We start from the raw sequence: 12252 nt of genomic DNA, 5'->3' as shown, positions 1-12252 counted from the left end.
TACTGCTGTGAGACTCAGAGGGCAGTGAGCTTATATAAAGAGAAACAGCTGAGCAAATATATTAACATCTATTTCTTCAGCCTTATGCCTGAGTCCAGTCCATTCTATACAGTTCCAATGCCCTCCTCTTCATCATCTAAAAGTTATACAGATACCATAGAGTTTATTTTTATATCCTCTATGTTCTCTAATCTTAAATGGAGTGCCAAGTCCAGATCCACCAGGTACATACCATGAGTGATGGAATCAGAGGAATCTTAAGAAACTGGGCAAGAAATCCCAAGTTCTATCTTCTGCAAAGGGGAAGAGACACACCTTCCCAAAAGAGAATATGCTTAAATTTAGTTTCATATTTTAATTTATTCAATATGCTTTTAAACAATTTCTGCACATTTATAGTGCATTCTAGTTGGTTATTTATATACTTATTTACATCAAACTCTACCTCCCTCCCAGCAGCCCCTCATAGAAACCCTCACCGATCCCCTTTCATCATCTCCTCTAAAAGCGTTTGGCATCCTGTGTGTCCCCCAACCCTGCCACATCAAGTCTCTGCCAGGGTACTCACATTCACTCTCAGTGAGACCAGGAAAGACATCTCTCTTGTGGAATGGATAACCACAGTCAGGCTACAGCCTTAGACAGAGCCTCTGTTCCAGGTGTTGGGGATCCAATGTAGACTGTGTGTTTGGGGCCTCATTCAAATCTCGTATGTGTTCTCTGGTTGATTGCAAGAGGTTCAGGTTTATTGATTTCGTTGGAATTCCTGTGGTGTTCCCATCCACTGTAGGACCTTCCATCCTTCCCTCAACTCTTTAATAAGAATCTGTGACCTCAGTCCAATGTTTAGCAGTGGGTAACTACTTCTGTTTCAGTCAGCTGCTAGGTAGAGCCTTTCAGAGAACAATTATGGTAGGCTCCTGTCTGTAAGCATAACAGGATATCAATAATAATGTCAAGGATTGGTGTTTGTCTATAGGATGTATTTCAAGTTGGGCAGCTTTATGCTTTGACATTCCTTCAGTTTCTGCTACAATTTTGTCCCTGCATTTCTTTTAGACATGATAAGTTATGGGTTAAAAGTTTTGTATGGGGGGAGGTGTTGGTGTTCTTATCCATCCACTGGGATCCTGCCTGGCTAAAAGAAGTGGCCTCTTTAGATTTCATGCTCCCACTCTTAGGCATATTGACCCCTGGGAGCCTCCCCATCTTGGGTCTCTGTGACTTCTTAAAGATTCTCCTGACCCAAAGTCCCCAGTTGTTGCAGATTTCCATTCATTCTCCTGGCCATCTGACTTTCTCCTCACACCTGATTCTACCACCAACAAACCCTCCTCCTCATGTCCCTGTACCTTCCTTCTACTGTCTACTTCCCTCCCTCCCTCTGCCTCCTATGACTGTTTTGTTCTCCCTTCTATGTGTGATCCAAATATCTGTGCTTGGACCTTCCTTCTTGTTTAACTTCTTTGGGTCTCTGGAGTGTATCAGGGATATTCTGTACATTTTGACTAATATCCTTTTGTCAGTAGATACCTTGCAAGTCCTTTTGGGTCTAGGTTACCTCATACAGGATTATATCTTTTAGTTCCACACTTTTGCCTACAGACTTCATGATGACATTGACTTTAATAGCAGAAGACTATTCTATAATGTAATTGAACCTTATTTTCTGTACTCATTCTTATTTTGCAGGACATCTGGGTTGTTCCTATTATGAAAAAAAGCTATTATGAACATAGTAAAGCACCTGCCCTTTGGGCATGATGGAGCCTCTTTTGAGTATATGGTTAGGAGTGGAATAGCTAGATGTTTAGGTTGAACTATTTCAGGTTTTCTGAGGAATCAACAGATTGATTTCCAGAGTGATTTTATAATCTTTGAAATTCTGCCAGAAATGGAGGAGCATTCCTGGCCAAAATGTGCTATCACTTGAGTTTTTGATCTTATCCATTCTAGTTGGTATAAAGTGGACTATTAAGGTCATTTTCACTTGTATTTATCTGATATGTAAGGATTTGAGCATTTAAGTGCTTCTCAGTCATTGAATTTCCTTAGTTGAGAATTGTCTGTTTTGCACTGTACCCAATTTTAATTGGGTTATTTGATTGGTTTCAGTCTGAATTCTCAAGTTTTTCATATATTTTGGATACTAGACGTTTGTCAGATGAGTTAGATGTAGAGTTAGTGAAGAGCTTTACCAAATCTGTAGGCTGCTGTTTTGTCTTACAGACAATATATGAGCGTTCGAGTTCCAAGAGGTCATATTTATCAATTTGTGAACTTAGTGCCTAAGCCATAGGTGTTCATGAAATTGTGTTTTATATTAATATGTTCAAGGTTAATTCCTGCTTTCTCTTCTATGAGATTCAATGTATCAGGTTTTAGGTTGAGGTTTGTATATTTTACACAGTGATAAATATAGACCTATTTGTTTTCTTCTACATGTGCACATCCAGTTAGAGCAGCACCATTTGTTGAAAATGCTTTCTTTTTTTGTTATATGATCTAGAATTTTTCTCGAAACTTAAGTGTCCATAGGTATGTGGATTTATTTTTGTCTCTTTGATTTGAATCCCTTTATCAACCTGTTTGTTTCTGTCCCAACACCATGCAGTATCACCATCACTCTGTAGTACAGCTTTCAGGTCAGGGACGGTGATTGCTCTAGATATATTTTTTATTTTTTCTGATCATTTTGGCCACCCTGGGGTCTTTTGTTGTTGTTATTGTTTTTCTTTTTTTCTCTTTTATTGACAATTGCTCTTTCAAAATCTGTAAAAAAATTGTTGGAAGTTTGATGATTGTTCTTTCAAGGTCTGTAAACTATTCTATTGGAAGCTTGATTGCATTGACTCTGTAGATTGCTTTTGGTAAGATGGCCATTTTTCTATGGTAATTCTACCTATCCATGAGCATGGGAGATCATTCCATTTTCTGATCTCTTCTTCAATTTCTTTCTCTAGGGGCTTGACGTTCTTGTCATAAAAATGTTTCATTTGCTTGGTTAGAGTTACACCAAGATGTTTTATATTGCTCATGGCTATTGTGAAGATACTATTTTTTTTTCTTTTTTTCGGAGCTCGGGACCGAACCCAGGGCCTTGCGCTTGCTAGGCAAGCGCTCTACCACTGAGCTAAATCCCCAACCCCACTATTTTTTTTAGTTTCTTTCTCTGTCCATTTATCATTTGGATAATGGAGAGCTGCTGCCTTCTTTCAGTGAATTTAAATCCAGCTACTTTGCTGAAGTGTTTTATCAGCTGCAGAAGTTTTATGTTAGAATCTTGGTGGTTGCCTATGTGTACTATCATATCATCTGCAAATAGTGATACCTTGACTTCTTCCTTTGTAATTCACATCCCCTTAATCTTCTTTGTTGCCTTATTGCTTTAGCCAGAACTTCAAGTAGTATATTGAACAGAAAGGGAGAAAACAGAAGCCTTGTCTTGTCCTTCATTTTAGTGGGACACTATTTAATTTTGTGGTGGCTATTGGCTTGCTGTATATTGCTTTAATTATGTTTAGGAATGCGTCTTATATCCCTGATCTCTCCAAGACTTTCAAAATTAAGGGGTGTTGTATTGGATCAACTCATGTTTCAGCATCTAATAAAATTATCATGTGATTTTTTTCCTTGAGTTTAAAATATGATGGATTATGCTGAGGCATTTCAATATGTTGAACCATTCCTGGAATCCCTAGAATGACCCCTAACTGATTAAGGTAAATGATATTTTTGATGTTTTCCTGGACTCAGGTTGTAAGAATTTTACTGAGTATTTTCACATCAGTGTTCATAACAGAAATTGGTCTGAAGTTGTCTTTCTTATGTACTTTTCTGTGGCTTAGAAGTCAGGGTGACTGTAGCTTGATCAAATGAATATGACAATGTTCCTTCTATTTCTATTTTGTGAAATAGTTTGAGGAGTATTCATATTATCTATTTATTGAAAGTCCGGTAGAGTTCTGCACTAAAAAACATCTGGCCCTGGGCTTCATGCTGCTGCTGCTGTTTTTTTTTTTTTTTGGAAGATTTTTAAAGTTTCCTCTATTTTTGAGGATTATGGCATTTTTTAGTTTACCTGATCATTATTTAACTTTGATAAGTGGTACCTGCCTAGAACATCATCCATTTTGTTAAAATATTCCAGAAATGTGGAATATAGGATTTCCGAATTGTGACCCTGAGATTTTTTTAATTTCTTCAGTTTCTGTTTTTATGTCTGCCTTTTTATTTCTGATATTGTCAATTTGGATACTTTCTGTGTGCTTTTTATTTAGTTTGGCTAAAGGTTTGTCTATCTTTTGATTTTTCTTAAAGAACCTGCTCTTTGATTTGTTGTTTCAAATCAAAAAATCAATTTGTTTGTTCTCAACTTTAATTCATTGACTCTTTATATTGCTCTTTTTGTTTTTAACTGATTGCCTTAAGGCTCGAGTTTTTTGGAGGTGTTTATTTCTTTTTGTTCCATAGTTATGCCTTCATTTTCATTGAATTTGAGAATATATATATACAGATGTTCAGAATTGAGACACTATCTTGGTGGATTTTTCCCTTGATCAGTATGAAGTGGGTTTCCCCATATATTATGATAACTTTTGTTAAAAGTCTATTTTATTAGACATTAGGATGGCTACTACATCTTGCTTCAGGGGCCATTTGCTTGGTCAATTTTTTTTTTATTCTTCAGTCTATTACTCTTAGGTAGTAAAAGAATATTATCTTAGTTGCTGAGGTGAGACATCTCACATTGTATTCAACAGAATGATGGACCATTTTTACATATCCAGTCTGTTAGCCAGTGTTGTTTTACTGGTGAATTGGGTCCATTAATATTGAGAGATATTAATGACCAATAATTCTTATTTTCTGTTAGTTAGATGTTGCTGTGTGTGTCTGTCTCTCTCTGTCTCTCTGTCTCTCTGTCTCTCTGTCTCTCTGTCTCTCTGTCTCTCTCTCTCTCTGTGTGTGTGTGTGTGTGTGTGTGTGTGTGTGTGTGTGTGTGTGTGATTCTCATCTTTTGGCTTTTTTATAAGATGATTAATTTTCTGTGTTTTCTTGGGTATAGTTACCATTCTTGTGTTAGAGTTTTCCTTCTATTATCTTCTGTAGGGCTGGGTTTGTAGAAAAATATTATGAAATGTAGTTTTGTCCTGGAATATTTTGCTTTCTATATCTCTGGAGATTTAAAGTTTTTTTTTTAGTTACAGTAGTATGATCTGATGTTTGTGGTCTCTTAGGGTGTGTAAGACATCTGCCCAAACTATTTTAGCTTTTAGAATCTTGGTTGAGAAGATGTGTGTAATTCTGCTAGTTCCACCCTTATATGTTACTTGGCATTTATTCCCTTGCTGCTTTTAATGTTTATCATTGTTCTGTATATTTAGGGCTTTGATAATTACGTGGTGGGAAGATTTTCTTTCCTGCTCCAATCTTATGCTATTCTGTAAGTTGCTTATACATTTAGAACCATCTTGGTCTTTAGGTTACAAAAGTTTTCCTCTATGATTTTGTTGAAAATGTTCTCTGTACCTTTGTAGTAGGAATTCACATCCTCTTCTATTCCAATTGTTCTTAGGTTTGGACTTTTCATTGTGTCCCAAATTCCCTGGATGTTTTGACTTAGGAACTTTGTATATTTAGCATTTTCTTTGACTTTCTATGATACGTTTTATATCTGAGATTCTCTCTTACATCTTTTGTATTCTGTGGATGATGCTTTCATATATAGTTCCTGTTCCCTCACCTAGGTTTTCAATTTCTGTAGTTTCCTCCATTTGTGTTTTCTTTATTTCTTCTATTTCCATATTTATGTCTTGGATGATTTTATTTATTTCCTTCAGTTGTTTAAGTTCATTTTCCTGTATTTCTTTAAGGGATTTATTAGTTTCTGTTTAAGGAGTTCTACCTATTTAATTTTGTTTTCCTATAATTTGTAGGGAATTATTTATATCATCTTTAAAGGCCTCTGTTTTTCATGAGATGGGGTTTATGATCACAATGTTGCTCTTTCGGTGTATTAGCATATACAGGGCTTGCTGGGTTCTGATGATGCTGCATTTCATTGGCTTCTGTTGATTATGTTCTTGTGATTGCCTTTTGCCATCTATTTTCTCTGGTGATGGCTGGCAGTTGGAGCAGGCCTCCAAGAAGGCAGGTGAAGCTGTGTTTCCCAGGTTCATGCAGACAGACTGGGAGGCAAGAGGATATGTTATTTGTGGTGTGGTGATCCTTGATTGCACAATAATTTCCTTTTGTTTTTTTCTGCAATTCACTTATGTTCACTGATTTTACCTAGAGCCATGTATGTGGAATGGGTTTGCAATTATACATTGGAGTTTTCTGGGCTCATCATTTTCCCCCTATAATCCACTAGTTCCAAAGATTTTAGCAGGGAATAGTATTCATGTGCACCCTCCAATGTTGCCAATTTTTTAACATTAAATTATTATTATTTTCTACTTATTCACTTTATGTCCTATCCACTGTCCTGCTTCCAGTCACTGTCTCTCACAATCATTCACTTATTCCCCTCTCCTTCTCCTCTAAGAGGGTACTCCCCCTGGGTTACTCCCCAACCTGAGAAGTGTCTGTGAGGCTAGGAGTATCTTCTTTCGCTGAGGCCAGACAAGGCAGCCCAGATAGAACATATCCCACATACAGGCAACAGCTTTTGGGATAGCCCCTGCTACAGATTTTGGGATAACACATGCCCAAGCTTTACATCTACTACATATATGAGGAGTCCTAGGTCCAGCCCTTGTATGCTCTATGGTTAATGGTTCACAAGGATCCAGGTTACTTTATTCTGCTGGTCTTACTGTGGAATTCCTATCTCTTTAGGTGCCACAGTCTTTCCTCTTAAGCCATACTAGACTCCTGTCTGCAAGCACAACAGAGTTATCATTAATAGTGTCAAGGATCTGTGCTTACCCATGGGATGGCTCTCAAGTTGAGCTGGGTTTTGGTTGGCAATTCCCTCAGTCTCTGCTCCATTTCCTATCTCTGCATTTCTTGTGGACAGGATAAATTTTGGGTAGAAAGTTTTGTGGATGAGTTGGTGCTTCTATCTATCAGAGTTCCTGCCTGGCTACAGGAGGCAACTTCTTCAGGTTCCATATCCACAGTGCTATGAATCACAGCCCAGGACCATTATTTATTGGGCAACTCCATTTCTCCAGGTCTCTGTCTCTTCCTGAGGATGCCACACACCCTCCACGCCCCTGTCAGTTACAGTTTCCCATTCATTTTCATGGGCATCTGGCCATCTCTCCTGTCCCACCCCACAGCTGATCCTGGACCCTTCCATTCCCCTTTGGTGCTTTAAAAAACCTAATCTTGTGAAGATTCAGAGCAGGCAGCTGAAACTGCAGTAACTTCAATTTTGCAAAAGCTGTTTCAAGCCCTGAAAATAGTAGTTCACGTTGATTAGTATCTTTAATTATGTCATTTTAGCTCGTGATAAAGGAGTAGAAGAAAGGTACAAGAGTAGATATTAAAAGGATATGTTGCAAACAGTAAAATAAAGTGTAGTAAAAATGTCATCAATTTTCTTCCCTAAGTAGAAAAGTGAGTGGAAGACAAAGATGAGTGTGAGTATGGATGGGCTTGGAGGCTTAGGTGAAGCTAAAGAACTATAATTAAAAGAAAATAAATTATTCTCTTACTTCTGGTACTGATACATTGTTTGGCTACAGATATATATGGATACTTCCTATTTTCTCTATATTTAGCAATATGAATATTTAGTATTTGATTTATTTATTTACTTATTAGTTTTGTTGAATAAATAGTAGCTATAGTGAGAATTAAATATAGTAACAATTGGAAAAGGATAAAACTCATATTCACAAAATGTCACTTATGCTGTCATATTAGATACATTATGGGAGGTTTGAGTCATGACCTAAGTAGAAGTATATTTAAAATAGTGAATTTGAAATTATGACAACTCATTTTATGATGTTACGATTATTTAATAATGAGAGAATAAGAACGTGACAATGTAAATGGCTATGTGGCAATAGCTTGACTCCAACTGCTACAGGAAATTAGGCTTGATCTCTGCCCCAAACAAGAGCTATGGAGAAAAGTAGAGAAAGGGGATTTGATTAACATTCTTGAGAGAACAAATTAAGTATCCATGACTTCTACTTCATCTTCCAGAATTCAGTTGGAAACATCAAGGTTCAGAAATTTCTTAGGCATTCGAGTGGCAATGATAAATTTTATGTATGTTGTAATTCTATAGCTTACAGAAGATGCTAGATCAGGAATCAGGAGTGTTCATCAGAATGAAACACATATGTGTAGGCAGAAATATAGATGGACTACAAAGGAATAAGGATGGAAATCTGCACCCTGAGCATTAAGAAGTACCTTTATTTTGAGGGGATATTAGTCAGGGATGAAAGAGAGAATAAGATTTGGGGAAGTTAAAAAAAACAAAGGGGAACAAAATTTCTAGTTCTAAGTACAGAGTAAGAAAGAAATAGAAAAAGTAGTTATAGAGGAAATAAAGAAATATAGGCCGAGAAAGAAAAGGTACATGCATGTGAAAAATTAAAGTGGAAAATGATTTATATTTGAGTAGTTCAGACAACAGTATTAGAAAGACACTTCTGACAAAGGGACATGCTTAAAATATTTAAAGAGTGAATCTATGAGAAAGGAAGTAGAAGCTCCACTTAAAGCATAAAGTTGCCTGTAATGGTTTAGAAGCTATTGTAAAAGTTGTGCATATTTGTGAGAGTGGGTGAGAAGATTTCAGAGTAATATAAAATCAAGTCAAGACTATTGAGAGTGAAATCCAGAAGTTCTTGGGGAGTTATTAGAGATGTATATCTCATAGGAATTCCCTAAGTAGAAAAGAGAGTGGAAGACAGAGATGAGTGTAAGTAATGATGGGCTTAGAGGCTTAGGTGAAAATAAAGAACTATAATTAAGAAGAAACAAATCATTCTCTTACCTCTGGAATTGATATGTTGTTTGACTATGGATATATATGGATGCTTCCTTTTTGTGTCTATTTTCAGCAATACAAATAGTTAATTTTCAGTTGAGAATATGCTAAAGAAAGTGATACTTACAATTTGGAAGAACAAAAACTGAAAAGATACTTCAAACATTGAATATGAATGAAGTAAGACATCATAGTACATTTGATACTTTTTTCTTCACTGTTTAGTGGGACTGAATATTTAATTATAACACATTTCATACTTTCATGGGTATACTCATTATTTTTAAGTAAGATCTTCAATTTCATATTTTTCTACGTTTGCTCAGAAAAAAATCACATTAAAATTTCCTAACTATGTGAAAACCTGAGAGAATCAGCTACAGAAGAGGCATGCAAAGAAAAGACACAAACCATGTATCTTTACATCTCCAAATCATAAAGTAAATGTCATGTGATATCAAATAGTACAGACTTCTACATTGATTTTAGGATATACAGAGTCAGGGAACAATAACAGACAGAAAGATACATTATAACACATGTAGATTTACCTAAAAAGGTCTAAATCACATCAGAGTTATGAAGTGGAAATTGCTGTTTTCTTTGGAAACTCAGTGTGTCATGTTACTTTTTCTAAAAAACTGTCTTACGAGAGGTCATTTGATGTTTTTCTGGAAACTGTCTTGTGAGAGGAAGTATTGCTGACACTTGAGAGGGCATAAGATGTTTGGAAAGAGTAAAAGTAGAACCCCATAGACAGCAAGACAGTGCTCTTGCATTGGTACATCATGCACTGTTTCAGTGCTCTCTTCCCATAAAGAAATGCACAAAAGAAATTGTGGTATTTCAGTTGCTTCTTGCCACTTTTGCTGACTTGTGCCAACCTGGAGGAGCCACTCTGTTTCTCTGGATCAAGAAGCTGCTACTGATAAGTGTTTATTACTGGACTGGATTGCTGATACCCTGATAAGAAAGATTAAAATGCCCCAATGAACTACCTCCAAACCGGTCAACAACCTCCTTTGCGCTATTAACCATCTTTCTCCCCTAGAAGGGTGGTTAAAGAATTGCAGTACCCTAAAAAAGTAGGTTTAGTAAAATCTAAGCCTACAGAGTTGACTAATTTATAAAGAAGTGCTTGTTTGTTTTGTTTTTGTCTATTATGCCTGTTATCCATAAACCATGAGTAGCTTTAAAGTGGAATCGATTATTCTAGAAACATGGGAAGTCTTAAACTAGATTCAAAGGGAGCCATTTATCTATGGTAACTCTATTGTTTGTGTCTACATGGAATTGACCACACTTAATCATGTCTTCACTGTCATTTGAAGCAAAATTACAGAGTATGCTTTTAGATACTAAAATACTTAGGATAATTAAAATAGATAATATAGATAAAGTATAAAATTTATTAAAATAATTACTGTGTAACCAATCCAAGGCTAAAGATCAACAATGTCTCCCTACATTTATTTAACAATGTTTTGCAACTAAAACAGCCTGATGATGACCTAGGTGACTATGAAAATTTTTAGAGCTTTAATGGTCTTTTTGGACTCCTATGTTCATGAGCATCAACACAGTTCTTTGGTCTGACATTGACTAGTGGTCCTATCAGGCACCTGGCCCTTATATTTGTATCAGTGATGGAACAATAAAAATCTTTTACAACATGTCTTATACCCTAATAACCAGGAAGTTAGTGACTCTGGTATGTATTCTCACTTTCAATCTCTTTCCAAGCAAATTTATACTATTTCTACTCCACATTGTGCAAAAGTCTCAAATACAAAGAAGGTATTATAATAACTTGCAAAAAGTTTAGAGAATGTCTCTACTGTAATGGATTTTTGTTTTCTGCAACTGTGTAAAATAAGATAAAAGCCTAGAGGAGCCAGTACATTGGTACAAATATAAAATATTATTTCCTTTACTCAACAACACTATTCTATGAAATTGCAAGTTGAACTAGAAAACATCCTGGAGAAAATAGAAGGTTTGTGTGGGCTGCACTGGCCAGCATCTCAAGCCAGAGCTTCATTTTTGATATTTTCTCCCTTTCTCTCTTTTTTTTAACCAAGGCAATGATTTTATCAATATACTCTGCTACAATTCTATTTGCTCCATAACCAAGTCTAAGGAAATAATATTTGTTTCTACATGTACCTGAGTAATTATTCAAACCACACTTATTTTATCAAATCTGGTTTCTCTACATGAGATATAAGAAGAAGAATAAATTTGGTTGATGTTTTTTCCATATTTGGTCAAGATAAATCATATTCACTCAGGAGAACTCTTCTAAAGAAATTTGAAGGATAAATACAGACATTTACCTAAAACTTCATATCAGATATCTTACACAGAGGAAAATGATGTAAGCAACATCATCTTCTAATGATTCCTTTTATTTTCTGAGAAAAGATAACTATGTCTCAAGAGTATAATTCTCCTGACTCAGTTTAGTCTCCTGAATCTTTAGGAAGTAAATCAAATTTAACTTCATTAGGCTAGACGCATTGTATTCAATGACTCCTGCACCCATCCATTCGCTTCACAATCAAAATATTTTTAAAGGACCAAAAGATGTTAGTGTGTATCAAATCATTATGAAACATTGATTATCAATAAAAAGATGATTGCTGTCTTTGAATTAGTATTTTTTGCTTAGTTTTTCACAATAACTGAAGAAGAAACTTAGAAAGTATGCTGCAAGGTTAAACATTTGATTAAGGTCAAGTGTTGGAACGAATAAACGATCATGAATGTAAACATTATACAAAGAACATTACAAGAGTGATCAGGAAGAACCTGGGTGAAAAACTGATACTTGAAAATGATTTTGTAGAGAATGAATGATACATATAGTAGGTTCAAAAATATATATATTCAGGATGTTAAGCTGAGGCAGGTGGATTGCACACACACACACACACACACACACACACACACACATTTTATCCATAATTTGTGCTGTTATCAACCTTGATCAAGGATCATCTTATTGCCATGGTTAGTGGTTAATGCAGCAATTAGCAACTTTATAGATCAATGAATGCAGGTGCTTAGCCATGCTGAGACTTTTATTTCACACACATTCACAAACACACACACACACACACACACACACACACATACACACACAAACACACACACCTTGCCTCCTACCACACACACACATACTCAGAGAATATCACACAAGTAGGGACACTCATAATCCAAGACCTGGAGTATACAGAGGATGGTGTGATAATTTGTGGAACTGACAGGTCTGTTGCATAAAGAACTAA

The sequence above is a fragment of the Rattus norvegicus genome, chromosome 14 (assembly GCF_021556685.1).
Source record: "Rattus norvegicus strain SHRSP/BbbUtx chromosome 14, alternate assembly SHRSP_T2T, whole genome shotgun sequence".
Classification (NCBI taxonomy): domain Eukaryota; kingdom Metazoa; phylum Chordata; class Mammalia; order Rodentia; family Muridae; genus Rattus; species Rattus norvegicus.
This window is presented reverse-complemented; position numbering follows the sequence as displayed.